Raw genomic sequence first — 27,906 nt, 5'->3', positions numbered from 1 at the left:
CCCTGGCCACCTAACCAGATAACAAGAGTCACTCAGAAGGAGATGCAAAGATAAAAAGGAAAAGGAGACTAAAGTCGTTTTACTTTAGATGCTTTCCGAAAGGTTGTCCACGTCATTTCCAGATTCCATGAACAGATAATCTCCAAGGTATCACTCAAGTTAGAGAAAGGGCACTTTTCCCTCCCCCGCCCTTCTCCGCGCATCAGTGGGAGGGGAGGGAGGGGACGGCTGAGGAGAGGGCGGGAGGGGAAAGTGAGAGAAGCCAGCCGAGAAAGGGGTGTGGGAGGAAGGAAGCGATGAAGGCCAGGAGCGAGGAGTATTAGGGGTGAGAGCCCGGGCGTCCGTCCGCCTGCGCTCGGCACCCGCCGGCGCGCACCCCAGCGCCGCAGCGCGCAGCCAGCTCCGCGGCCCCGGAGCAGCCGGGCGCGCCGCTCTCCGCCGGCCCCCTGCCCGCGCCCCCGGCCCGGGGCGCCGCCCTCCCCGCGCCGGACAGCGCCCGCGGTGAGTGTGCGGCCCGCGCCCGGCCGGCAGAGCGGCGCCCCGGGCCGGGGGGGGAAGGCGCGGGGGGCCTGGGGCAGCGCCCGCCGCGGCGGGGCGCCGGGACGCCCTGCGGGCTGCGGGCTCAGTCCTTCCCCACGCGTCTCTGGGGCGAACGAGCAGCGCTGGGATTCAAGAATCGCCCTTTCCCGCTTCGCCCGCAGCCCGTGAGCCCCCGGCGCGAAGTTGCGGGGAGCACGCGTGGTCCTGGGCGGAGCGGTGGTCCGGGCTGGGAGGTCCGGCCTGGGAGGGAGGGGCCCGCCTGGGCCCAGGGGCGAGGGGTGGCGGTCCCAGCCCGCGACGCTCACTTAGGGCGCAGGCTCCGCGAGCTCCTGCCTTGAGGGGCCGCCGGGCTGGAGAGAGACGAGCCCGACCGGAATCCAGCAGCGGAAGGACAGGAGAGTCTTCCAACCCATCCCTCGGTGAGATCTGGGGAGGATTCTGGGGAAATTAAGACAAAAGAGGGGCGGGCGGAGGCGTCGATCGGACAGAAGGTTGCGGTTTCTCACTTGACTTCCCGCGGCCCGAACCACGGAGTGCAAGGGCGGGAGGGAGCTGCCCCGCGCGCGCGCCGGCCCGGGCCCCGCGGGTCTGCCCCACCGAGGGACGCGCCTTCCCCTTCAGGGGGGCGGTGGAGCAAAGGAGAAAGGGGATCCGGGAGGGTTCGTCCCCAGGGTTCCTGTCCTCAAAGGGGCTGGGAGAGCCGCATCTCTGTCCCCAGGAAGTGAAGGAATCAAATGGAGGCGATGAGGGGAGAGAATACGTACGGAGATTAGCATTTGCCGTGCCTCATATGCTGCGTTTGGGTTTGGTTATTCCTATTTGCATGAAGGAGGCGGCCCCTGATAGGGCACTGGGTGGGAACAGAAGGTGCGCTGCTACGACGCACTTTGGAAGGAGCCTTGAGAAGACTTCGTTTTCTGCATGTGAAGTACTTCCCGGGCACCTTGACGGTTGTAATATAGTTAAGCTGATTTGTTGAGTGAACATTTAGGATGACATAAGCAGGGAGGGTCACCCGCCCCTCCCCTCAATTTTTCTGGAATATGTATGTAATTATCACAGTTTGATGAAATTTTAGTGGGTGTGCTATACCAAAAGCCAGGAAAATAAAACAAATTCGAAATGGGTTCACTTTGGTTCCGTTTCCGTACAAATCTGCAATTAGATTCAGTTGCCCCATGTGTCTGTCTGTCTGTGGGGGGAGGCCGACTGGGCTCAGGGCTTTCACTGATGGAGGGGAGTGTCGACAGCCAGAGCGAGCTGAGGAAGACTGCCGTCCCTATGGGCCTGCGAGTGCTGTACCTCCTCCTTCCCTTTCTCCCTCGCTGAACCGCTAAGCAAGTTCAATCGTCACTTGTGTGTCTCCTCCAACGAAAGTGGAGCTCTCGCTCCCCTCCACCCCATTCGAACCCGTGGGTCATAATAATGAAAGTAGTTATTCACTACTTCTAATCAGAAGTGGTGTTCTATGCTTTGGGTGGATTGTTCCTTAAACTCACATGTTTCTAGAGCGAATGTTATACTTGCCTGATATTAGCTTAGGAGTTCCCAGATATGAAAAATAACTTATTTTGTCCAAGAAATTTTGGTATATTTTCCCACACCCCCTTTGGTCAGTATGAATCATTTGTCAAGCCTCAGCCACTGAGGCTCATTACAGAGCTTCAGAGCTTAAGTTATATCCTTAATATATATCAACAGATTGTTCCCTTTCAACAGTATGTAAAGATCTCTCTTGGAATGAAGATTTAAAGAATAATGCAACTTTTGCAAGTTTACCTCATTAGGCAAATTTTATAAATGACTGGAATTGAGCAATAGCACATTTGTAAAGGCAGCTTTTTCATTGTTTTAAATAAATAAATGTATTACTTAAGTTTTATAAAGTTCGTAGGCATAATGTTCTTATAAAGACTACGATGAAGCTGCTAATAAAAATACAACACACCTTTCTTCAATTTTTTAATTTAAAATTCAGTACATATCTCTTTTCAAAGACTTGTAGAATTATAACTTAATTCTTAATGGAGAAGGAGAAGAGTGACAGTTTGAATTTTCTTATCTAGTAAATGTAGTCCCTTTTGAATTTGATTAACTAAAATTGAAATCATTTCAAAGATTTTTGAAGGGCACTTTCTAGTATATTAGTAATACATGGCTAATGTAAAACAACATGGATATGGTAATATTTGAAAGGCCATGGCAGGATTCTCTTTTTTTCAATGTTGATTTACGACGTGGGAAGGATGCTGTTTGGGACAGAGTAAACAAGATGCGGTGTGTTGCTTCCTGATTGCTATTAACTGAAAGCACTAATAATCCTTAGGTGATGGAGTCCTGAGCCCCCCCAGGCAAGCATCTGTAGGGATCCGATATAGAACCACAGCTCCCGCACCCACAGTGGGAAACTCTGCTTTTCTATCCCCTCAGCCTTAAATTAGATGGGCAAGAAATACTAATTTCTGCTCTAATAGTGAAGAACCCTTGAAGTGGGAATTGGCATCTGTAACAGAAATTATTGCTTCCACTTGAAAAGGTACAAAGAGAGATGTTTCAGAGCCCAGGAATAACATAAATAAGCAAAAATTATATCAGTGAGTGCGCATAGTATTAAAGGGGGAGCTGTATTGATCTGACAATTTCTCCAATTCCTTGGTCATATTTCCTTCTCTCAGAAGTAGTAAGTGGCCTTTTAACTCCTGGTGCGGAGTTTCTACCTTCTTCTACATACAATGGGAAGCCATTGAAGTGTTTCTGGTGGGAAACTGTTTTACCAGGATCCTCTTGCTATTGTGTCGCCATGATATGTTGAAAGACAAGAAGGAAACAAAGAAGCTATTAGGCAGCTCGTCTTTCACCAGAGTGACAACAGCGGAGATGGGGAGAAGGGGCCAGGTTCTGGGCGTACTTGGAGTTGAAGGTGACAGGACTTGCTGATGGATCAGAAGTGGTTGCTGACAGAAGGAAAGGAGTCTAGGGTCATGCCTAGATTTCTGACCAGAGCAACTGGAAGGATGCAGTTGTCGCCAACTGCTATGGAAGACTAAGGAGAAGCAGTTCAGTTTTGAGCAACCTCTGATATTCAGGTGCAGGCATCACAAGGGTAGTTGGGACAGAACTCGGGAAAAGTCAGAGTTGGAGATAACAATGTGTGAGTCATCAGTGTCTAAATGGTATCTGAACAGTGGGACTTTATGAAATGATTTAAGGGGAGAATGTATTTAAAGGATCAGACTGAAAAATAAGCACTATGACAGTCCAACATATGGACCTCAAGAAGGGTAAGAGCCAGAAAAGGAAACTGAGAAGGAGCAGTCAGTGAAATCGGGGGAAATCCGGAAGGTGTAATGTCATGGAAGCCAAAAGAAGAAAGTATGTTAAGAAGGAGGAAGTGATGATCAGCAATGTCCAATGCTGTGGAAGAGTTAAATTATATAAGGACAAAGAATTACCTTGGAATTTTATTTGACCTTGGTAAGGGCTATTTCAGTTGAAATGGTAGTGATAAATGATTGACCGATAAGGATTGAACAAAGACTGGCGACCTAGTGATTCCAATCCTAGAAATTTGTTTTACAGATATATTTGCACTTAGGAAAAATAGTGCATGTTCTGAGTTACTCCCTGCAGCTTTTTATACAAGTAAACAATTGAAAATAATAAATACCTTTAAACATAAAAAAGCCAAATAAACTATTATATCCATTCAATGAAATACTATCCAGCTGTTAAAATTATTAAGGCAGCTTTCTATGTACTAATATGAAAAGATCTTCAAAGTATATTAAGCATAAAAAGTTGCAATGCAATGTGCATGGTATGTTATCATTTATTAAAGAACAAAGAAAAATGAGCCTACATATGCAAGTATATACCAAAAAAATGGATAATAGTGGTTGCCTGCAGGGAAGGAAACTGAGTGGTAGGGTACAATAACGGGAGGGAGATTAAGTCTTGTATATGCTTAATTCCTTTGAGTTATGTGCACATAGATTAGCTATTCAAAATACTGAATAAAATTTTATACATAAATCTGAAAAAAATTGTAATTTAAAATAATGAGAGGAAAGAAAGAATGGGAGGTGAGGAAGTAATGCTCTATATAAAAAACTCTTCCAAGAAGTGTTCAAGACGAGGATTAAAAGTAGCTGGAGCAGGCCATGGAGATTTGTTTTTAAAATCAGAGCTATTAATGTTGGAATTAGATCAATGAGAATGAAGCAGACAGAAGGAAAAGTTGATTAAAAAAAAAGACATGTAGGGGAGCACAATTCTTTAGTAAGTGGTAGGGGATGGAGTTCCGGGCACTAGTGAGGGAGGAAACGAGCGTGACTGGGAACAGAGGCAGTGCTTGCTCCTACAGACCCCCACATCTGGATGGTCCTCTGGTCAGCTTCCTACATTCCCAGAGTTAAGTGCTGCCTGGGACATTTGTAGGAAGTATTCCAATTGAGGCAGCTGTAAAGTCTTAGTTCTAATGTCATTTAGACCCTCAACTTCCCGTCACATCTTTTCTCACTACTGGTTGGCATCCTCTCTAGTTCTCCTCAGCAGCTGGAGCACAGCTTGCCACTCCTTTCAAAACTCACTCTCTGCCCCAGCCCCCTGACTCTCGAGATGATTCTTCTTTCTGGGGAACTCAGAGACCCCCTGGAATGAAGCTCCCTCGCCACTTCTAACTCCTGCATATTTATGTGCTCAGCTGCTCTTCTTCCCTGCAGTCTTACAGTCAAGCTGACCTCCCTCGCTGCTCTGGATCCCACAACCATCCCATTCCAATCTGAACTTTGCTTCAGAAACTATTCTTTTCATCACTTGCAAAACGTTGTCTTCTTTATCTAATGACTCCATCATTTAAGTGTATTAAGATCATACCACCCCCATATCTAAAACAAGCCAACAGAAAAGCCTCTCATGATCCTGAACACCCCTATATCTAGTCTCCTATTCACTCTTTTTCTCAGCCAGCTTCTAGAAAAAAACTAATTTTTATCTTTCCTCACCATCTTCTCCCTTCCCATTAACTCCTCTCCCACCACAGTCTGGCTTCTACCCTCACCATCCCATGAAACTGCTCTGCCAACGGTCCCCATGTTATTAAATCAGAAGCTACTGATCATTGAAAGCTTAGCTCGCTGAATTACATAGGAGCATTTGAAGGCATAAGCATAACCACTCATGCCTTTTCTCTCTTCCCTTAGACTCAAGGTTCCTTTCTCCCTCTTGAAGACTGGCAGTGACAGCGCTCTCTTAGTCCACGACCTGTGTCTTTGAATTTTACTTCTCCATTCATTTGGTGTTCCTCTTCCGTTGTCCATCTTTAGCTCTCTTCTGCATTCACTTCCATTTTTCTTATTCTTTTACGATCAAAGATCCCTTTATGAGTCTAAAAACAAAAACAAACACTTATGTTATCTCTCCTCAGGGAAAAAAAAAGCACATTGGTACAAATATTTACGATAATTTTTTCAATTAACAGACTCCCTGAAGCCCATCCATGGAAATTAAGAATCCTTCCTAAAGTAATTTCATTAGCTACTGTGGTTTCAGTTACCTCCAAGTGAGATGATGGATCCTGGGTATTCCAAATGTGAAGATGAATCTCAGTTCTAACAATACCCATTAATGGTCTGCTTTTGCTGTATCCAAGTCTCAACACATACTGCCTTCATGATTTTTTCCATATCTTCACACCACATTATTTCTTCTTTATGTAATTTCTCAAGTTGAATCACATTTAAAAATATAAATAAATAAAAATAAAATTCTTATCACTGTTGTTAATGGAAAATCAGTCTTACTGCCACAAATAAAAGACAATGATAAAAAAAGGAAGATAGCCAAAAAAATAGTGATGTTATTAAATTTTAATCAGATATTTCTTTCCAGCTAAGAGCCTTGAGCCTCAGGCTGACTTTCCCTTGGCTTATAAGGGAGATAGCAAACGTTTAAAACCAATTTTCACCGAACTGAAGCTCTCTCAAGTGGTTAATCCAAAGGGAAAAAAATCAAAGAGGGAATAAATTCCTCACTATGTGCTCCAGTGTTATTTAATGCCATGACCTAGTACAAGTCAAGTCATGTCAAGTAGCACCAGTGGGACTGACTTGGGAAAATTCCGTCTGTTCTGCATATCCAGCCCAAACTTCCCCACTAAGCTACAGACCCTGGAGATCGCCATATGGACAGATAAATGAGCCCCAGTCCCAGTCAACAGGTTGGTAATTAAACTCGTTTTCTTTCTCCCTTAAATGTTTAAGCCTCTTATATTCCATATCCCATCAGAGAAACTCCCAAATTCCCTTTTTAAATTTTTCTCCATACCCAGCCAAATTCAGTTAGTCTACCCCCAATGGGGCTCTTGAATCTACTTTCCTGATCATCCGTTAACTTACTTTAACTCAATATGCCTCACCAGGACTCTTAAATACCTTCAATCCCATCTCCCTGGATCTAGCCGTTTTTCCCATACTGTCACCAAATTAATTTTAGAGATCTGTTCTGTCCCATGCTTGATGTCTTTTGGCGGCTCCACATTTACTTCTGGGAGCAAGCCAAGCCGTGCGGCTCACCCTTCCAGCCCTCCTTCATCTGGACTTCTGCTCAAGCTCACTCACTGCCGCTCCACCTTGCCCCCCTGCCAGGCCTGCTTCAGCCATGGGGACTACTCACACTTCTCCGGCACATGTGGTTTTCCTCTCTGGTCTTCACTTGGCTTTCAGTGTCCTTTCTTCCACCAGGGAAATTCTCAGTCATTTGACAAAATGCAGATTTTTTTTGTTTTGTTTTCCTTTCCAGATCCCTTCCTTAACCAGAACCACCCCTCATCCCCGCCCCATACACCAGTTACAAACCGTTTGCAAGCTTCCATGCTGCACTCACCAGGCTGTTTATATTTTATCTACATATGTCTTCTCTCCAATTAGACCAGTGAGTCCTTGGAGGCAGGAATTGAGTCTTTCTCGTCTCTGTTTCCCCAGACTGAATGAACACAGTGCTTGGCACAAAGAGCATCAAAGGGAAACTTCTCTGCTCTCATGCTGCCTCTGAACAGGCCTTGGCACCGGGCATTTCACAAGTGTTTGGGTGAGAGTGATTTTCTACACATCATTTCAAAAACTTCTCTTTCGCTATTCAGCGGTAGCTCTGTCTATGGCATTTCACTCTTTCATAAAATTAAAAGGCCAAAAAAAACCTCAGAGAAGCTTCCTAACAAATTCTTCTATACCTACAATCTCCAAGACAAATGGCTATTTTTCTCATATAATAAAACCTCAAGAGAAGAAAATTATATAACTTCACTCAATAACCCACTTTTGTGTTCAACTACCTTCATTTTTTATACAATAATAAATTGACATTGCTGTAGTCATTTCTATTCTTTTTTGAAATGGACGGTGTGTGGTTACATTTTCCTTATATCAATCTTTCATCTATTTCAAAACAATGTCAACTAATATTGAACAAAAATATCTCAATTAAATCAAGAGTTATTGATACTCATTCATCTTGTGCAAATGTTTAACTTTCAACCTTATCCAAGCTACAAAGATCTTTGGCTCCAGTTCAACTTGAATTTTCTTCTCTTTCTGTGTTATTTCCCTACCTTGTAATTAGTATATATCAGTGTATTAACACACTCATAGTAAGAATTAATGGAATAAAATCTTCTTTGAGATACATGTTTTATATTAAGTAGAAACCAGTACATACATTAAAACAGTCAGGGTTATCTGCAGATACCCAGCCATCAAAAGCCCTCATTTTATAATTATGATTTAGTCTTATATTATTTTGCTTTCTGAGGCAGTTATGATATTTTGAAAAGTAGATAAAGTATGATTTTGTTTTCTAATTACCATAGCAAACAAGATTCCTACCTACTGCATTAATAGCTACAATAATTTCAGGAAAAGACTAATTTGGCTCATGCTTACAAGTAAGGGTGGCTTAATTATGTGGTACAAGTAATAATGAATAGGTTAGTCACATATTTTCATACATTCTTGTTAAGTAACATTTGAAATAATGAGTTCCAGATTTGGAAAGTGGTCATTTCAACATTTTGTCTGCATGTTATCCAGTGTGGCCACTGCAGCACAGCACTAATAATCCAAGGCCTCTTCTAGCTCTTCTTTGGGATCTTGGCAGCTGTGCTTGACAAAGCAAGGACCCTTCAATCTTTGTAATTCTAGTTGAAATAAAAGCAACGGAGCTCTCTGTTTTTAACTTTCATAACTAAAGTCTAGATTGCATGATTTGGAGCCTTTCTGTTTTGAGAACAGGAGCTGTATTTCAAATGCTCAAAGAACCATTTTCTCTCAAATTCCTGTGTGGATCTTTCTTTCCCCTCTTCTCTGACTAGGTTAAATCAGCCATCATTAGTCCAAGAACATATCAGAAGAGAGGAACTAATATTCTATCCTTCCTAGTCATAATCTTGAAAAGGGCTTTCAAATGAATGGGTTAAAATCCTGACAAACTTCATTTTTGTCTTAAAGAAGTTTACCAAGATGTAGCTCAAATCCATGCAAGTTTCCTTTCTATGCTTCTCCTCCCAGAATACCCTCTCACTGAAAACAGGTGAACCTTTCATGAAACGTCATTGCTGCCACAGGACCCAAGTGGAGAAAATCTGTCAAAATTGTCACACTTTTTAAAAAAGTACATAAATACACCACGCTATTGTAAAATAGTAAATAGACCATAATTCTACAGTGGCTGAAGAAGGTTACATTAAAACCAGTATCACTTGTTGGAACATTTGTTTTCTCAGAAAAACATGTTATTTGATGTAAGATATGAATATGTAGAATTCATAGTGAAACAGTAGGGAAGTAAGTGCTTTCTGAATGAATAACTTTATGATTATCTATAGCATACTGAAGTGGTATTGGACCTCACTAAATGAAAAGTAGAAGGAATGCTTCTGCCCTGGAAACAAACTAATTGAGTAAGTAGAAAAATAATTGAAAAAATTAGAACTATACGTAATTCCATGAGCACAATCATAATGGCTTGAAAATGAACTGTTTGATAGTTTTTACAGTTACATTCCAACGTATTATTACATTTTATCTTCACATCCAGACAGGAATATTTTTCCCTACTTTACAGAAGAGGGAAGTGATTCCTGGAGATTACACGGTTTCCTATAGCTGGGGGCTCATAAATGGAATAACTGAGGGGCACAAATCCACATTCAACTCGGGCCAGTCATCTTCCAACTATAGGATATGTTGTCCTTTGACCCTAAAGTATTTGAGAAAAAACTGCAGCCTCTTCTACAGTTTTTAAGATGCATTTTACCATTTTCATTGTTAGGTTTAAATAGAAATGAATTGCAAAGGTACACTTAAAACTAAAAAGTATTTTATTTCTTATTACTCACTTTACAGATGCTTCCAATATACAAAAATGTGATTTTATTCTAATAACATTTTCTTCATTTTGAAAACATGAATATATAAAACTATTTAAAGAATAAAATAAAAATCTCCATGATTCTATCACAATATTATCACAAGAATTGAGTATTATATCTTAGTTTTTAAGAAATTTTTGCTGAACTGATAGCCAAAATTATACATCTCAATTCTTGTTGACACTGGTATATTTTTCATTTGATTACCTATAAGGCTGAATATAATTTTTAATGTTTTTATGATTATTTCAATTTCTCCTTTTTGAATTGTCATTACTTTTTGCTCCTATTACTATAGACATATTTATGGTTTTTCAAAGGTGTGTCTGTCATGTATTGCAAATATTTCCCTTTGTTAATGTCTTTGAACTTGTTCCCTGGTAATTATTCATGGCACATAAGTTTAAATTTTGTGTGATTCAGCATATCAATTTTTTTACTTTGGTTTGGTTTCGGTTTCATGAAACCAGAAGTAAGTTTACAACTTTCCATCCCAAGATCAGCTGGATATTTGTTCATATTTTTCAATTTTAATGGTCTTATTTTATATTTAATTCTTTGATCAAGCTGTAATTCATTTTTATACATCATGTGTGACAAGTTACCATCTTGATCTTTTTTCTAAAGACTTAGCCTATTGTCCTAGTACCATGTCTTGAAAAGTCATTCCATCCCCACTGGTATGAAATACTAAATTTATCATCTACTAGGTGCTTCTGTTGACAGTGATCAGTTCTGTTTAATTGCTCTCCCTCTCTTAACTGTTGCAGCAGACCTGCACTACTTTTAGTGATTGACAATTTTATAATATTTTAGCAACTGTAGGGCAAGGGTTTTTTATAACTCTTCTCCAAAATTTTGCTTATTCTTTTCCATTTGTTACCCCTCAATGAGCATGGGTAATTTCATGAGATATCAAAAAAAGTTAAGATTTTTATTACAGCATTTTGAGTAAAAATTAATGTGAAAGGGCTAACTGGATTTCCCATGGAGGAATATACCTTTCAGTTTATTTAGGACTTGTTGCATGTTTGTCAATAAAGTTTTTTTTTTTTTTTTGTGAGGAAGACTAGCCCTGAGCTAACATCCGATGCCAATCCTCCTCTTTTTTGCTGAGGAAGATTGGCCCTGGGCTAACATTTGTGCCCATCTTCCTCTACTTTATATGGGACGCTGCTACAGCATGGCTTGACAAACGGTGAGTTGGTGCATGGCTGGGATCCTAACCTGCGAACTCCAGGCCACCAAAGCAGAACATGCACACTTAACCGCTGCGCCACCAGGCTGGCCCGTAAAGTTTTATAATTGACTTCTTATGGGTCCCACACATTTCTTATTTGGATTTTTCCAAGGTATTTCATGTTATGGAATATTAATATGGATGATAATTATTTCTTATTACATCTCCTTGTGGCTATGGCTAGTTCATAGAAAAGTCACTTATTTTTATTCATGTATCTTTAATCTATTTAATTTGCTAAGGTCTTGTTAATATGAATAGATTTTTAGTTCATTCTCTTGGCTATCTAAAATAAACAATAGTATATTCTGAATCTAAAAATCTTACTTGTTTCATATTTTAAGCAAAACAATAGTATGTAATTGTATTTATGAAGGTATTCCATTAGAATTACTATATAGCATTCTTTTTTTTTTTTTACGTTTGTCATATATTTTAATTTGTTGTTTATTGCAGTAACATTGGTTTATAACATTGTATAAATTTCAGGTGTACATCATTGTACTTCTATTTCTGCATAGATTACATCATGTTCACCACCCAAATACTAATTACAACCCATCACCACACACATGTACCGAATTATCCCTTTCACCCTCCTCCCTCCCCCCTTCCCCTCTGGTAACCACCAATCCAATCTCTGTCCCTATGTGTTTGTTTATTGTTGTTATTATCTACTACTTAATGAAGGAAATCATACGGTATTTGACCTTCTCCCTCTGACTTATTTCACTTTGCATTATACCCTCAATGTCCATCCATGTTGTCACAAATGGCTGGATTTCATCGTTTCTTATGGCTGAGTAGTATTCCATTGTGTATATATACCACAGCTTCTTTATCCTAGCATTCTTAATAGTACAAACCAAATAATGTACCATTGAATTCTAATGTTCCTCTGTAATTCAAAAATTATTTTGAAGAAGCTGTTATAAATGACAAGGTTTTGTGTTTTTGTGTTTACATATCTTCAGTTGATGTTTATTTTTAATATTATATTGAGACCAGAAAATGTGACCAGCATGATTTCTATTTGAGATGCTTAAATAAGGTTTTCTGTTCGGTTTGCATATGTTTAATTTGTGTAAAATTCAACTGCACACTTGAAAAACAGTGACTCATGTGCTGTGTATAACACTAAAATTCAACATTATATTTGTCACTTCCATATTATGTTATTTTATATGACTGATGTATTATTGATTTATAGAGATCCATTAAAGTCTCCCTCTAAAATTGTATTTGTATATTTCCCATTGGATATCCAACTTATGGTTATTTGTATATTGTGGTGCTTGATTCTGGGGCACTTAAAGATATATACTTATCTGGGGGGTTTTCTTACATGAAATTTATTTTTCTTCATTGAATTCATCTTGCCTGATATTAGATGTATTATCCTTACTTTTTTAGGTTTGCCTAAAGTTTGTTGGCCTGAGTCATTTTATGTTTGGATTTTTCTTAGAAGCAAAACATTACTAGGTTTTGTTCTTACCTGATCTGGATACTCAATCTGGATATTTTTCCATTTTAATAGATGAGCTCACCTTATTGTTTAAATTAACTACTGTAAATATCAGGTTCCATTTTACCTGGACTGAAAAATTTTCAGTGTTTTCTTGTTCTTTCCTTTCTATTTTGTCACTTCTCTTCTATTTTGGCATTGATTGGTAATTTATTCTTTTGGAGAAAAATGCATGTTTATTCAATTTGGAATTATAGGCAAATGGAGTTGATATGGATTCTGTTAGAAATTGGTATAGACTGTTGTTTGAATTCCTTATCACTTCCAAGATCCTGTAGTCTGATGAAATGGAGGGAATGAAGTGTCCCAAAAGAAACTTCTTTCATCAAAATGTCATCATTCACACCTTTTGATGTTACTGTCCTTGCCACAATAAACTTCAGCAGTGCCCAGTTGCATACTTAGCCAGACCACGCACTTCTGGACGTTAGCATGCCTCCCAGGGCCCCAAGCAGACAGCCGCCCTGGGAACAACAGCGTCCATTCCTGCCCAGACTCTTTACTGCCATTCCTTTGCTCACTCAGTTAGAGTGTGGCAGATTGAGGTGGCCAGCATTGCCTTTACTTACTGCCAGATATTCAGCTTTATTAATGGAGGTAAGATCGAAAATTGTTATATTCCCATCCTCTATGCCTTTCATCAAACTGATTTACACTATTTTAAGGAGAAACTCCTGAAATTTTGGCCAGTAAGATGTCAGATCTTACCAGTTTCTAACAATAGCTCAGTTGTTTCCTTCTTTATTGGTTTATAAATTATTTCAATATGAACTCAAGTGGGTGATGAACTGTATGCAATCTTACAAAGAAATTCCTCGAATTGTGGCTTTTGACCCAGTTTACATATCCTGTGAAAACGGATAGATAGAAACTTTGCACAGGAGTTATTAATTTTTAAGAAGCACTTGGCCAGAGTGTATACATTGAATTCTTTATCAATCTGAGATAGATCATCTATCCATTCTTATAAATTTAGAATATTAAAACTTACTCTTGTTTTCCCCCAAATAATCTTTTTTACCAATCAGCCAGAGACTAGGTACTAGTATGCGATTCTGATTTCAGATAGTTCATTAACTTATTTCTTCTCCTAGTTCAGAAAGGCTCCTCACTTCATACTTCTTAGATTCTCACTTAGTTTTTGTTTAAATCCACTATTTGCTTATTGACTAAGCCAATTCCATCCCTTACCTCTTCCCCTTCTAAGTTATTTTTGTCACAACTTATTTCATCTTGTGTTGTTAGTTTGTGGTTAAAATTGAGGAGATTATATTTATTTTTGGTGTTTTCCTTCTCTTTCTTTTAATGTTATAATTAAGGGTTTGCTAACCTGTTCTGAAAGAGACCTGCAATTTCCCAGTTTTGTCTGCCTACTTATCTCCTTGCTCAAAGCTTGGTAACCCCCCCTTTTTTTTCAAGTGTGAGGACTTTCTTGAGTGTTTCTTGTGGGGGGGTTCTTGTGGCGATGAACTCCCTTAGCATTTGTTTATCTGGGAAAGTTTTTATTTCTCCATCATATCTGAAGGATATTTTTGCTGGATAGAGTATTCTTGCCTGAAAGTTTTTGTCTTTCAGAATTTTAAATATATCATTCCACTCTCTCCTAGCCTGTTAGGTTTCTGCTGAGAAATCCACTGAAAGCCTGATAGGAGTTCCTTTGTAAGTTATTTTCTTCTGCCTTGCTGCCCTTACTATTTTTCCTTTGTCATTGACTTTTGCCAGCTTTACTACTATATGCCCCTTTATATTGATAGAGTTAGGAGTTCTATTAGCTTCTTTCACTTGTATTTCCAGCTCCTTCCCCAGGTTTGGGAAGTTCTCAGCTATTATTTCTTTGAACAAGCTCTCTGCTCCATTCTCCTTCTATTCTCCATCTGGAATACCTATAATCCTTATGTTGCATTTCCTAATTGAGTCGGATATTTCTCAGAGAATTTCTTCATTTCTTTTTAGTCTTAGTTCTCTCTCCTCCTCCATCTGAAGCATTTCTATATTTCTGTCACCAGGCCACTGATTTGCTGTTCCATAATATCAGCTCTGTTATTCAGGGAGTCCTGATTTTTCTTTATCTCATCTATTGTGTTTTTCATCTCCAACATTTCTGATTGGTTTTTCTTTATAATTTCAATCTCTTTTGTGAAGAAGTTCCTGATTTCATTGAACTATCTGTATTTTCTTGTAACTCATTGCGTGTTTTTATGATCGTTATTTTGAATTCTCTGTCATTTAGATTATAAATTTCTGTGCCTTCAGGATTGATTTCTGGGTGCTTTTCATTTTCCTTCTGGTCTGGAGATTTAATATATTTTTTCATACGGATTGACAGCATGGATTTGTGCCTCCACATAGTGATAGAGATCTGGTCACAGCTTCCACCAGCTGCCAGAGTGGGGGTCTGCCACGATCCATGGCTCCCTCGCTCACCCCTCGCTCAGCTGCTGCTTTTCTCTCACATGTGTGGGTGTTCTGGCCAACCTGCTGAGCTGGAGCACTGGGCAGGGGAGGGGCGCTTTCTTTCACCTGCATGATCCCAGGGGCGTTCTCATTCTGCCCTCACTATCTGCTTTCCTGGAGTGCTAGTTTGATGAAGACAACCCTGCAATAGGTTAGTCACCTCCCTGTGGGGCTTTCCCATGGGCTGTGAAGGAACTTGGAGAGTGAAAGGGCCACCCCTGCCCCCTCTCCTCTCAGAACCACCCACGGTCCAGAGCCCAGGGTCACTGATGTTGGGAAGGGAGAGGAGATCCCCTTATCTCCTTCTACTTCCCCTGGGAGGTCCAGCACTTCCACCTTCAGATGTATGGCTGTGTGGGTCTCTCAGAAATCTGTTGTGTTGTGTGAATGTCCTCTGTTGGTATGTGAATGTCCTTTTCGTTGTATCGTGGGGGGGAGAGTCTAAGGGGAGAGCTCACTCTGCTATGATGCTGACATCACCCTTCTATTCAATTCCATTTTTAAATCAAGTTATTTGGGGTTTTTTTGAGATTCAGCTGTAGGAGTTCCCTATATTTTGGATATTAACCTTTTTTCAAATATATGGCTTGCAAATATTTTCTCCCATTCCATAGGTTGTCTTTTTATTCTGTTGAGTGTTTCCTTTGCTGTGCAGAAGCTTTTTAGTTTGATGTAGTCCCACTTGTCTATTTTTGCTTTTGTTACCTGTGATTTTGGTGTCATATCCAAGATCACATTGTCAAGCCCAAAGACAAGAAGCTTTTCTGCTATGTTTACTTCTAGGAGTTTTGCAGTTTCAGGTCTTATGTTTGTAAGATTATGTTTAATCTATAATCCATTTTTAGTTAATTTTTGTGTATGGGGTAAGATAAGGGTTCGGTTTCATTCTTTGCTTGTAGATATCCAGTTTTCCCAACACCGTTTATTGAAGAGACTATCCTTTCCCCGTTGTGTATTCTTGGCACACTTGTCAAAGATCAGTTGACAGTATATATGTGGGATTTATTTCTGGGGTCTCTATTCTGTCCCATTGGTCTGTGTGTTTGTTTTTATGCCAGTACCATGCTGTTTTAATTACAGTAGCTTTGCAATATATTTTGAAATCAGGAAGTGTAATGCCTCCAGTTTTGTTCTTTTTGCTCAAAATTGCTTTGGCTATTTAGGGTCTTGTGTGGTTCCATAGGAATTTTAGGATTGTTTTTTCTATTTCTGTAAAAAATGCCATTGGGATTTTAATAGGGATTGCATTGACTCTAGATTGATTTGGGTAGTATGGACATTTTAACAATATTAAGTCTTCCAGTCCATGAACACAAGATGTTTTTCCAGTTATTTGTATCTGCTTTAATTTTCTTTATCAGTGTTTTATAGCTTTCCAGAGTATAGGTCTTTCACTTTGGTGGTTAAATTTATTCCTAAGTATTTTATTCTTTTTGATACTATTGTCAGTGGGATTGTTTTCTTGATTTCCTTTCCAGATAGTACATTGTTGGTGTATAGAAGGACACCTGATTTTTGTATGTTAATTTTGTATTCTGCAACTTTACTGAATTCATTTTCCAGTTCCAACAGTTTTTTTCTTTTTTTTTGGAGTCTTTAGGGTTTTCTACATATAAGATCATGTCATCTGCAAACTGATAATTTTACTTCCTCCTTTCTGATTTAGATGCCTTTCTTGCCTGATTGGTCTGGCTAGGACTCCCAGTACTATGTTGAATAGAAATGGCAAGAATGGGCCAGATCTTTGAGGAAAAGCTTTCAATTTTTCACCATTGAGTATGATGTTAGCTGTGGGCTTTTCATATATGGCCTTTATTGTGTTGAGGTAAGTTCCTTCTATACCTAATTTGTTGAGAATTTTCATCAGGAAAGTGTGTCTATTTTGTGAAATGCTCTTTCTGCATCTGTTGAGATGACTGTGACTTTTACCCTTCATTCTGTGAGTGTGGTGTATGACACTAGTGGACTTGCCTATGTTGAGCCATTCTTGCATCCCAGGGATAAAACCCACTTGGCCATGGTATATAATCCTTTTAATGTGCTGTTGAATTGGGGTTGCTAATATTTTATTGAAGACTTTTACATTCATATTCGTCTGGAATATTGGCCTATATTTTTCTTTTCTTATGGCCTCTTCGTCGGGCTTTGCTATCAGGGTTGCTAGCCTCATAAAATAAGTTTGCAAGTGTTTCCTCTTCTTCTATTTTTGGAAGAGTTTAAGAGGGATTGGTATTAATTCTTTAAATGTTTGGTAGAATTCACCTGTGAAGCAATCTGGTCCTGGGCTTTTTTTTTTTATAGGAGATTTTTTATTTCCACTTCAATCTCCTTATTTGTTATTGGTCTGTTCTTGCTTTCTATTTCTTCTTGATTCAGTCTTGGTCAGTTGTATGCTGCTAGGAATTTATCCATTTCTTCTAGCTTTCCAATTTGTTGGTGTATAATTATACATAGTAGTTTCTTATGATCTTTTTTTTTCCTGTGGCGTCAGTTGTAATGTATTTTTTTTCATTTCTGATTTTATTCATTTGGGTCTTCTCTCTCTTTTCTTGGTTAGTCTAGCTAAAGTTTTGTTAATCTTGTTGATCTTTTCAAAAAAACCGACTCCTAATTTCATTGATTTTTTTTCTGTTGTTTTTCTATTCTCTATTTCATTTATTTCTGCTCTAATCTTTATTATTTCCTTCTTCTGCTAACTTTGGGCTTAGTTTGTTCTTTTTTTTAGTTCCTTGAGGTATAAAGTTAGGTTGTTTATTTGAGATCTTTCTTATTTTTTAATGGAGGCATTTATCACTATAAAATTCCCTCTTACTACTGCTTTTGCTTTATTCCATTGATTTTGGTATGTTGTGTTTTTATATTCCTCTCAGATATTTTCTAATTTTCCTTTTGATTTCTTCTTTGACCCAATGATTGTTCAAGAGTGTGTTGTTTAATTTCCATGTATTTGTGAGTTTTCTCATTTTCCTTTTGTTATTCTAGTTTTATACCATTCTGGTTGCAAAAGATAGTTTGATTGATTTCTATATTCTTAAATTTGGTGAAACTTGTTTTGTGACCTGTACGTAATCTATCCTGGAGAATGTTCATGAGTGCTTGAGGAGAATGTGTATTCTGCTGCTGTTGAGTGGAACGTTCTATATATGTCTGTTAGGTCCATTTGTTCTATAATATTGTTCAAGTCTGCTGTTTCTTTATTGATTTTCTGTCTAGATGATCTATCCATCATGAAAAGTGGTGTATTGAATCCTACTATTATTATAGCCAACCGTAGTGGTCCAGTGGTTAAGATTTGGTGCTCTCACTGCCATGGCCCAGGTTTGTTTCCCAGTCAGGGGACTACACCACCCACCTGTCAGTTGTCATGCTGTGGTGGCTGCGTGTTGCTGTGATGCTGAAAGCAATGCCACTGGGATTTCAGATACCAACAGGGTCACCCAAGGTCGAGAGGTTTTAGCAGAGCTTCCAGACTAAGACAGACTAGAAAGAAGGACCTGGCCACCCACTTCCAAAAAAATTGGCCGTGAAAATCCTATAAATAGCAGCAGAGCATTGTCTGATATGGTGCCAAAAGGCAAGAAGATGGTGCAAAAAGATCGGACAGACTCTTGCTCTGCTGTACACAGGGTTGCTAGGAGTTGGAATTGACTTGACTGCACTAACAACAACAAACTATTATTGTATCATCGACTATTTCTCCCTTCACATCTGTCCATATTTGCTTTATATATTACGTGCTCCAACGTTGGATGCATATATATTTGTAATTGTTATAGCTTCCAGGTGAATTGGCCCTTTTATCATAATGTAATGTCTCTTTTGCCTCTAGAGACAGTTTTCAACTTAAAATCTTTTTTGTCAGATTTAAGTATAGCCACCCTGCTCTCCTTTGGTTATCATTTTCATGGATTATCTTTTTCCATCTTTTCACTTTCACCCTCTGTGTATCTTTAAATATAAAGTGAGTCTCTTATAGATAGCATATAGTTCAAATTTTTTTTTATCCATTCAGCCACTCTGTGTCTTTAGATTGAGGAGTTTAATCAATTTACTTTTATTATTGATAGAGAAGGACTTACTATTGCCATTTTGTTAATTGTTTTCTGCCTGTTTTGTAATTCTTTTGCTCCTCTCTTGCTGTCTTCCTTTGGGTTTTGATGGAGTTTTTTTGTAGTGATATACTTTGATTCTTTTCTCTTTATCATTTTTGTGTCTACTGTAGGTTTTTTCTTTGTGGTTACTATGAGGCTTGCATAAAACTTCTTGTAATTATAACAGTCTGTTGTAAGCTGATAATAACCTAACTTCAATCACATACAAAAACTGTACACTTTCTCTCCCTCTACTTTATGTTATTGATGTCGGAATTTACTTCTTTTTATATTGTGTATCTGTAAGCAAATTTTTGTGGTTATAGTTATCTTTAACACTTTTGTCTTCAGAAACTACTTCTTAAAACTCTCTTTAGTTAGTACAGCAAAACTCTCCTGATTTTTCTTTTTAACTATTCTTTTTATATTTTACATAATTCATTAATTTGTTTGATTCTGTTTTGGTGGGACTTGGGGGTCAATGGAGTTTGGTGAAAGCAAAGGTCAGAAGCGTGATAAAATCAAGCACCTTTAGGGCCAGCCTGGTGGTGTAGCTATTAAGTTCACATGCTTGCTGCAGCAGCCTGGGGTTTGCGGGTTTGGATCCCAGATGCGGACCGATGCATTGCTTGTCAAGCCATGCTGTGGCAGTATCCCATATAAGGTAGAGGAAGATGGGCACAGATGTTAGCCCAGGGCCAATCTTCCTCAGCAAAAAGAGGAGGATTAGCAACGGATGTTAGCTCAGGGCTAATCTTCCTCACACACACACACACACACACACACACACACAAAAGATCAAGCACCTTTAACCTGGTGTAAAGATGCTTCACAGTCTGGCCTCCATCTATATTTTCAACTTCATCTCTAAACCAGATTAACTCACCATTCTGGATCTCTCAGCTGAAAACCACTTAGCAATCACATCCTCAACAAAATCCTCCTAGAGTCTCTCTAGAAGTTGTTATTCAATTTACTGGCCTCTCGCAACTCTTATTTGTATATATTTATAGTTGAACTTATTACATTTATATGTAGTTTATGTATAAAAATATATCCCCCACCCTTACTGTACCATGAGCTTCTGAATGGCAAGGAACATGTCTTTAATCATTGTTTACCCAGTGACTACTGACTAAAATAAGGTTTAAAAATATCAACAAAAGCATATTTAATAAGCAAATGAAAGTTAAATGAACTAATACTCTCTGGGCCTCTTATTAGTAGTGTCATCTTGGTCTAGTCTCTAAACATCTTTATGTCTTTGTTCATTGAGCTGCAAAAGAGGTATAATAATTCTTGGCCTCTTTAAAATCTCACAAGTCTTGTTGGTATCAAAATAAGGAAATGAATTACATCAATATTTTGTAAATATATTATGTATATTTTGAATTTGAATGTTATGAGTCCATAGTTTTTCTAAACTTCCAAATAGACACACACCTGCATGCAGGCACAAACACACACACAAATGAAATTAAATGCTACCGGATTTCTTATCCTTACTAGTTCTTACATTGCCAATGTGTAGAGAAAGTATCAGCTTTGCTGAATTGGTAGCCCCACAATTGAATGCTATCAAGGGGGAGGTATTAACTTCATTCAACATAGCTTTTTGAATCATCTTAGTCTACATCATTATTGTTCTCTTAGATTTTAAGTTCCCAAAAGATGAGAAGTGCATTTCTATGTAGTACGTAATTTACCATTATACACAAATCGTCAGTAAGGAGGCATTTTTGATAGTGATAAAGATTTTCTTAATGTTTATAAACAGGATTGGAAGTGATAAAATAACTGATATGCAATAAGAAAAGTCAGGCAATGGTTCTTACCATCCCCATTGCAAAATTCCTACACAGAGTGGTATGCATTTTAGCTAGCAAAATATGATTTACAAGTCCTTGAAACTACCAGTTGGGAATGCTACACTCGTTGAATTGCTGAGAGCTCTGGCCTGTCATTATTGTTCTGTATATGAACTAAGCGATGCTTTCGGCATCCTGCAAACTGTTAAATTTTGCAGATGAGACCACAGCTGGAAGATGACTTGACCTTTGCTTCCAGCAATCTTTCAGATGCCTTTACTCCAAGTGAAGAAAGGACGTTTACATCTACAAAGGTAAAGAAGACAAAGGGTAAGATTACTGAGGTGTTTTAAACATATGTCAAGTTTTTCATCATTCATTGATTTTGCAGATGCCGCCTCAGTACTATTGCTCATGTTGTTGATGAAGCTGTGCTATATAAAGCACAGCTCTGTCAGATACACAAGAGTTAGTGGAAAGATATTCCTTGTCAGAGATGGAATTGACAAGTACAGACTGTGGAAACTGTCTGATAACCTTCAGAAATGGCATTCTACTTTTGTAGGATCCCAAAGAAACACCATTATCAGGAAGGAAAAAGAGTTCTTGTGATTTATTTTTGGTTGCTGTAAAGAATTATACAAATGTGCTGTAATTCTGGGAATTTTGCATATGTTTATTTGCTTCATGTTTGAAGAGCTCTCAACGGAGAGACCTCGGCTAAGATGTAAAGTAGCCATCTGAATGAATGAGAGAATCTGTAAAGAGCTGTACTAATGCATACATACATAAGAGCGACCTGAGAGCTTGTGATAGAAACTTTAAAAATAATCCATGTACAGGGCGATGGGGCTGATGGAAGGGTGACAGTGAAGAGTCAAACCCCCTGCTGAGCATAGCAAGGCTGCATATTTCCCATGTGTCAAGGGAAGATCTAGAAGATATCTGTATTTGAGCTGTCTTGCCAGTACCCCACCATGAAGGCTGCTCAGGGAGTGAGGCAATTCCAGAAGCAAAAGGATCTGGGGAGCAGGGGTAATGGTGGAAGACAGTGGCTCAGACCTAAATGTCATCTGAGGCTTCCACTTGATCCACAGGAGATCTGCAACCCTGTCATGCCAAATAGTGGGCTTGTAGGCTCCTCCACTGCTACCCCTCTTTCAGCCTCCCATTCCCCACCCTCCTATCTCTGCCTCTGTCTAATGATGGTTTCCCTTGTTTATGTATCCACAGACATACATCAAGTCTACAGGTTAAACCAATATCCAGTAGGAAAGAAGCCTAGAGCACAATAATTAAGGAGGCATTTACTCTCAGGACGGTGCAAAGACCTCCTTAAATTTTGCACACTAGGAACCTCACTTGCTTCAATCTAGACCCAGGTGTGAGAGGAGGGTATAATGAGGTATCTTAGTCAGTTCAGACTGCAATAACAAAAATGCCATAGACTGGGTGGCTTGTGAATAGTGGAAATTTATTTCACACAGTTCTGGAGGCTGGGAAGTCTGAGATCAAAGTGTTGGCAGCTTACTTGTCTGGTGAGAGCCACTTCCTGGTTCATCGACAGCCATCTGCTAGCTGTGTCCTCACAGGGTGGAAGGGAGGAGGGATCTTTCTGGGGCGTCTTTTATAAGTGCACTAATCCCATTCATGAGGGCTCCACCTTCATGATCTAATCACCTCCCCAAGGCCCCCCTCCAAATATCATCACGTTGGGGATTAGCTTTCAACATAATGAATTTGTGGGGGACACGAACATTCACTCTATAGCACAGGGTAACTTTGGAATCCTCTCCATGAGCTCTGCAGGAATTTGACTAACCTCAATAACTAGAACCTTTTCAGTAGATTTATAAACTTACATATTGGGTTCTTGTTGCCTTCTGTCTTCAGCTTTGGCCTGAAATTCCGGGAAACAGACAAAATATGCTTCCACTTCCTGGTACATGTAGAACAACAGAGATAGTTTTCTTCCAGTTTTTCACTGTTATAAACAGTTCAATGAATGGTCTCATGTGCATATTATTTCATTTAAATTATTTCTGCATGATAAATATCTAGGAATAGGATTACTAGTCAAATGATATGAACATTTTGGGGATGTGTTGCTTACTGCCAAGGTTCTTTTTAAAAGAATTTTACCAATTGTCCCTGTAAATTTGTATGGTTGTGTTCATTTCTCCACAACCTGATACAGAAATAAGTATTTTAGTTGCTAATTCAGCTGACATAAGAAGATAAGATTTTTTCTTAACTCTTGAATATTTTTATATGTTTGTGTCCATTGTTTTATCTTTTGGCTTATTTTTATAGGGCAGTTTTATTTTTCATCTAGTTTGTTAATTTGGATCTTCTAAATTCATGGAAGAATGCTAGGAGAATTATAGTAAATTATCTCATGATAACTGGATTCTTCCTTATTTTTTTCTCTTGGTTTTTTTTTTCTTTGATATCATCTTATAATGCTATTCCTTTTCATAATATCTTCTGCTTTTGTTTTGCACATTTATATTCATGCTGGGATTTGGCCAAGTTATATAAAGAAATAAAATTGGGAAATAGGAATTATTTATTAATGAAAAAACTTTATAATTGACCAGTATCTCCATCATGCCAATATATAAAATTATAAAATTTTAATGTATGTGATAAGATAGTAGACCACTAGCTAATATGAAGCAAAATGTTTTTGTATTTTATGTTTCCCAAAATGAGATTCAATATTAATCAGTATTTCAACCAAAATTCATGCTTACTATTGACAAATACAGAGCTTAGTAAAATGAGGAAAAATTAAATATTGAATGTGAGCAGTTTAACTCTTAAACTTATGGAGCAAGTTTTCAAGGATATTATACTTATATGTAATTTCAATTTTTAACTTTAATATTCTGCTTTTTGATGTTTCTATGTGATATCTGAATTTCCTTTTGGGCAATAGAAGTACTTTAACCCAACTTTGAAAAGTAGTAATAATGAGCAAGTCTAAATCCTAAAATCTGATAGACAAAAGTGAAAGAAATAGGCTTAAGTAAAGATTTCAATGACACTAGTTTCCTAGAATTATGAACCATTTCAACATGATATATGCTCATGTGTAGAGAGCAGGATGTGTTGCTTACTGCCAGCATCTCCAAGATGTTGAGAAATGTGTAGTAGGATGGTCACATACCATCAAAGATGCAATTAGATATTTGGAAATATACTAATGTTGTTTTAGAATATTTACTTAATACTTCATAAAATGCTTGATCAGATTTTTAAATTTTTTACATTCAAAAGGTAAATTCTAAGTAATAAATTTGAGAGTTAGTATTGGTACATTTGGTTAAAATCAATCTCATAAATGTTATTAATATTACTAGTTTTCTATCTTAAAGGGAAAGGAATGAGCCTAAAATAAAGTGGCTAAGATTTACGGTGCAACCACCAGTAGTATTAATTACCCCACTTATGTTTTGTAAAGTTTTTCATAACCATTTGACTATCAACTCAGGTAAATCAAATTTTAAATTTATCTTAAGGGATACTAAATATGACTAAACCAAAAGTCAGCATAAGCATTCCAGAACATGTCAAATAAACAATTATTTTTCAATTGAAGGTAATGTCCATTGATTTCCTAACTAACTGATTTAAACAAGAAATAATAGGATTGCCAATGCATAAACCAATCTGTTGGTAATATTTGGCATTTCACATCAATAGTGCTTTTCAACATTTTATTCCTGCCTAAAGATATTAAATAATGAATGACATATGCTTTTGCTGCACAGAGATTATTTAAATTAAATTCTATGAAAAATATTATTTTGGATTTTAATATCCACATTTTCTGCATTATATTCTTTTATTGAAAGCCACTGTAAAGAATTCCAGGAACTCATAGTGTTACATTTATGTAATCTTTATATTGTCCCAAGTACTTCCAATTACATTATCTCCTTTGACCCTCTTATCAACTCTATGAAATAGGAAAGACCAATGTTATCGGTCCCTTTTTTCCATTAGAAATTGACCCCACCCCACACAGCCAGTGATCTTATGCTTTTCTAACCTTAGTCCCACAAAGCACGGAATGCAGTATGCCATTAGCTTACTCTAGATTAAAATGCTAGCAATTTGATGTCCCACACCTGCTAGAAATAAAGTCTTCCCATAACCCCTCAAATCCCAAAATATTTGCGATGGCCTTTCATTTACTGATAACACTAGTTCTGCCCCCTGGGTAGAGTAGATAGTGTCATAAAGAGCAGGTCAATGAAACCACCGTCCCAAGTGTCATTAGTCGATTTACTTCCTGTTCTCTAATTAATTCTTTAATCAAATATATGGTAGATATTGATTAATGTTAGCAACAAAAAGAACTAGCCAAATATCCTTATTTAGTGTACATTTCATAACACAGCTATTAAAGTTTGTCTTCACACACACACAAAAAAGCCTTTTTTTTCCTTTGACTTCTAAATCTGTTGTTTCACTTTAAAAAATGGCTATGGTGGAGGAGGGCTCCAGTTGCATCAATACAGCAGAGCCAGGGTGTATTATGGCTGGAACAATTTGAGGAGAATAGAAACGAAATAATTTGGAGGAGGTAGTCAAGATGGCAGCATAGGCGGACTCTGAACCCACCTCCTCCCATGGACACAGAAGACTTAACAGCTACTCTTGGAAAAATTACCCCTGAGTGAGAACTGAAAACTGGATAAAAGGAATGCTGCAACAAACAGTCCTGACTAAGGTGAAAGAGACAGAAATTCCCTTCTGGAGAGAAAAAAACCCACAGTGCTTCACGGCCACCCAGGAGCACTCCAAAGGTACGCAGCCTTTCCTGGAGGAGCAGGGGACCTGAGCTGGGGAGCATTGCCGCTATACACATTTTTTGGACCCAGCACAACTGAGACATAATATCTGACTTTGCCGGCTACTAACAACAATGGTGAATACCCCCCGAAAAGCTGGGACATAAAGAAATTAAAGTTGGCTCTTAAAGGGCCCATGCACAAATTCGCCTGTTTTGGAAAGCAACCTAAAACCACCAGAAAGAAAGATACACAGTCCTTTGGTGAAAAGAGACTCACCTGATAGGTTCTAGGTGCATCTCACTGAGAGGTAAGACCTCTCCAGGGACTGAGACATTGGCGGCAGCCATTGTTGTCACCTGGTGTAGGTGTGCTGACACAGATACTAGCAGAGGCCATTGGAGTTCTCCCCCTGGCCTGCTAGCCCAGGGCCTGCCCCACCCACTATATTACCTATTTAATCCAGCTTAGCCAGGGCAAGCAGCCCACCCTAAGTACTGGCCCCACCCAACAACAAGCCCTTAGGCAGCTTATGGGCCTGCATAGGCTAGGTGCCTGGCTTCTCTGCAGCCTGGCGAGTGGATCCACCTCTGCAGGGCAGGGCATGCAGGAGGAGCCGGTGGAGTGTGTGGTGTATGGGGGAGGGTGTGGGGCCTCTGCCATGGGGCAATTGGGTACACTTCAGGGAGTCAGGGCATGTGCTGGTGCAGGACTGTGTTGATGGTGTGTGTCGCCCTGTGGGCAGTGGGGCTTGTCAGCTGCAGAAGACTTGTGCTTTTCAAACAGCCACATAGGGGATTGGCCCCACCTTCCAAAGCCTGAAACAATTAGGTGCTCCCATGTCTGGGGCCAGCCCTACCCAGCTGCAATCCTCAGAGAGGGCTGACAAGAGCCTTCTAGGTTGGAGGCTTATAGCAATTGTAAGCCCTTGAGCCTAACAACCAGCAACACTAGGGGCTTACTCACTTAACAAAAAAACTGTAACAGGAATATGCTGTTAGTCCTAGCAGCCAGCTGTACTGGGGCTCCCCACACCCAATAAAGAGACTGAAGTGTCCACAACAACTACACACAGCTGAGCATTACAACCAGCCAGGCAGGGTACAGCTCAGTCTCCCTGGGTACCTACAGTAAGAGCAACCCCACCACAACAGAAGGACACATGTAGCCCACATAGGGGTCACTCCTGGAACAGTTGGAACTGGTGATGAGAGGGAGCCACACTCCTGGGCCTCATAAGGCATCACTTACATAAGAGCACCTCTCCAAGATCAGGAGACATAGCTGACCTACCTAATACCTAGATACAAGCACTGAGATAGAGGCAAAATGAGGAGGCAAAGGAATACATTCCAAGTAAGGGAACAGGACAAAACCACAGAAAAAGAATCAAATGAAAGAGAAATGAGCAATCTACCTGGCAAAGAGTTCAAACAAAGAGTCATAAGGATGCTCACTGACCTTGGGGGAAGAATAGATGAACTCAGAACATCAACAAAGAAATGGAAAAGAGAAAAAAGAATCAATCAGAAATGAAGAATACAATACTGGAAATGAAAAATTTACTAGAGAGACTCAAAAGCAGAGTAGAGGATACAGAAGAACAGATCAGTGAGTTGGACGAAAGACTAGAGGAAATCACTCAAGCTGAACAGATAAAAGAAAAAAGAATTAAAAAGAGTGAGGACAGTCTAAGGGACCTCTGGGACAACATCAAGCACACTAATATCCATATTATAGGTGTCCCAGAAGGAGAAGAGAGAGACAAAGGGGGAGAGAATCTATTTGAAGAAATAATAGCTGAAAACTTTCCTAAACTAAGGAAGGAAACAGACATCCAGGTACAGGAAACACAGAGAGCATGAAACCCAAAGAGGCCCACACCAAGACACATTATAACTAAAATGTCCAGAATTAAAGATAAAAAGAGAATCCTAAAAGCTGCAAGAGAATGACAACAAGTTACATACAAAGGAAACCTCATAAGGCTATCAGCTAACTTCTCAGCAGAAACCTTACAGG

The 27,906-nt window shown here is 39.1% G+C and overlaps 1 long non-coding RNA gene across 2 annotated transcripts in view; it reads left to right on the top strand.

Moving 5' to 3' along the window:
• Positions 1 to 327: 327 nt before the first annotated feature.
• Positions 328 to 27,906, top strand: part of LOC131423105 (uncharacterized) — a 55,693-nt gene continuing 28,114 nt past the window's right edge. The window contains exons 1-4 of one of the 2 annotated variants that reach the window (XR_009224233.1): positions 328 to 501; positions 7,521 to 7,626; positions 9,419 to 9,493; positions 21,301 to 21,396. This is a non-coding gene — a long non-coding RNA (uncharacterized LOC131423105). Of the gene's footprint in view, positions 502 to 7,520; positions 7,627 to 9,418; positions 9,494 to 21,300; positions 21,413 to 27,906 lie in introns of both variants that reach the window. The other variant, XR_009224232.1, reaches the window with a different exon arrangement.

Source organism: Diceros bicornis, chromosome 27, assembly GCF_020826845.1.
Source record: "Diceros bicornis minor isolate mBicDic1 chromosome 27, mDicBic1.mat.cur, whole genome shotgun sequence".
NCBI classification, from domain to species: domain Eukaryota; kingdom Metazoa; phylum Chordata; class Mammalia; order Perissodactyla; family Rhinocerotidae; genus Diceros; species Diceros bicornis.
This window is presented reverse-complemented; position numbering and strand designations above follow the sequence as displayed.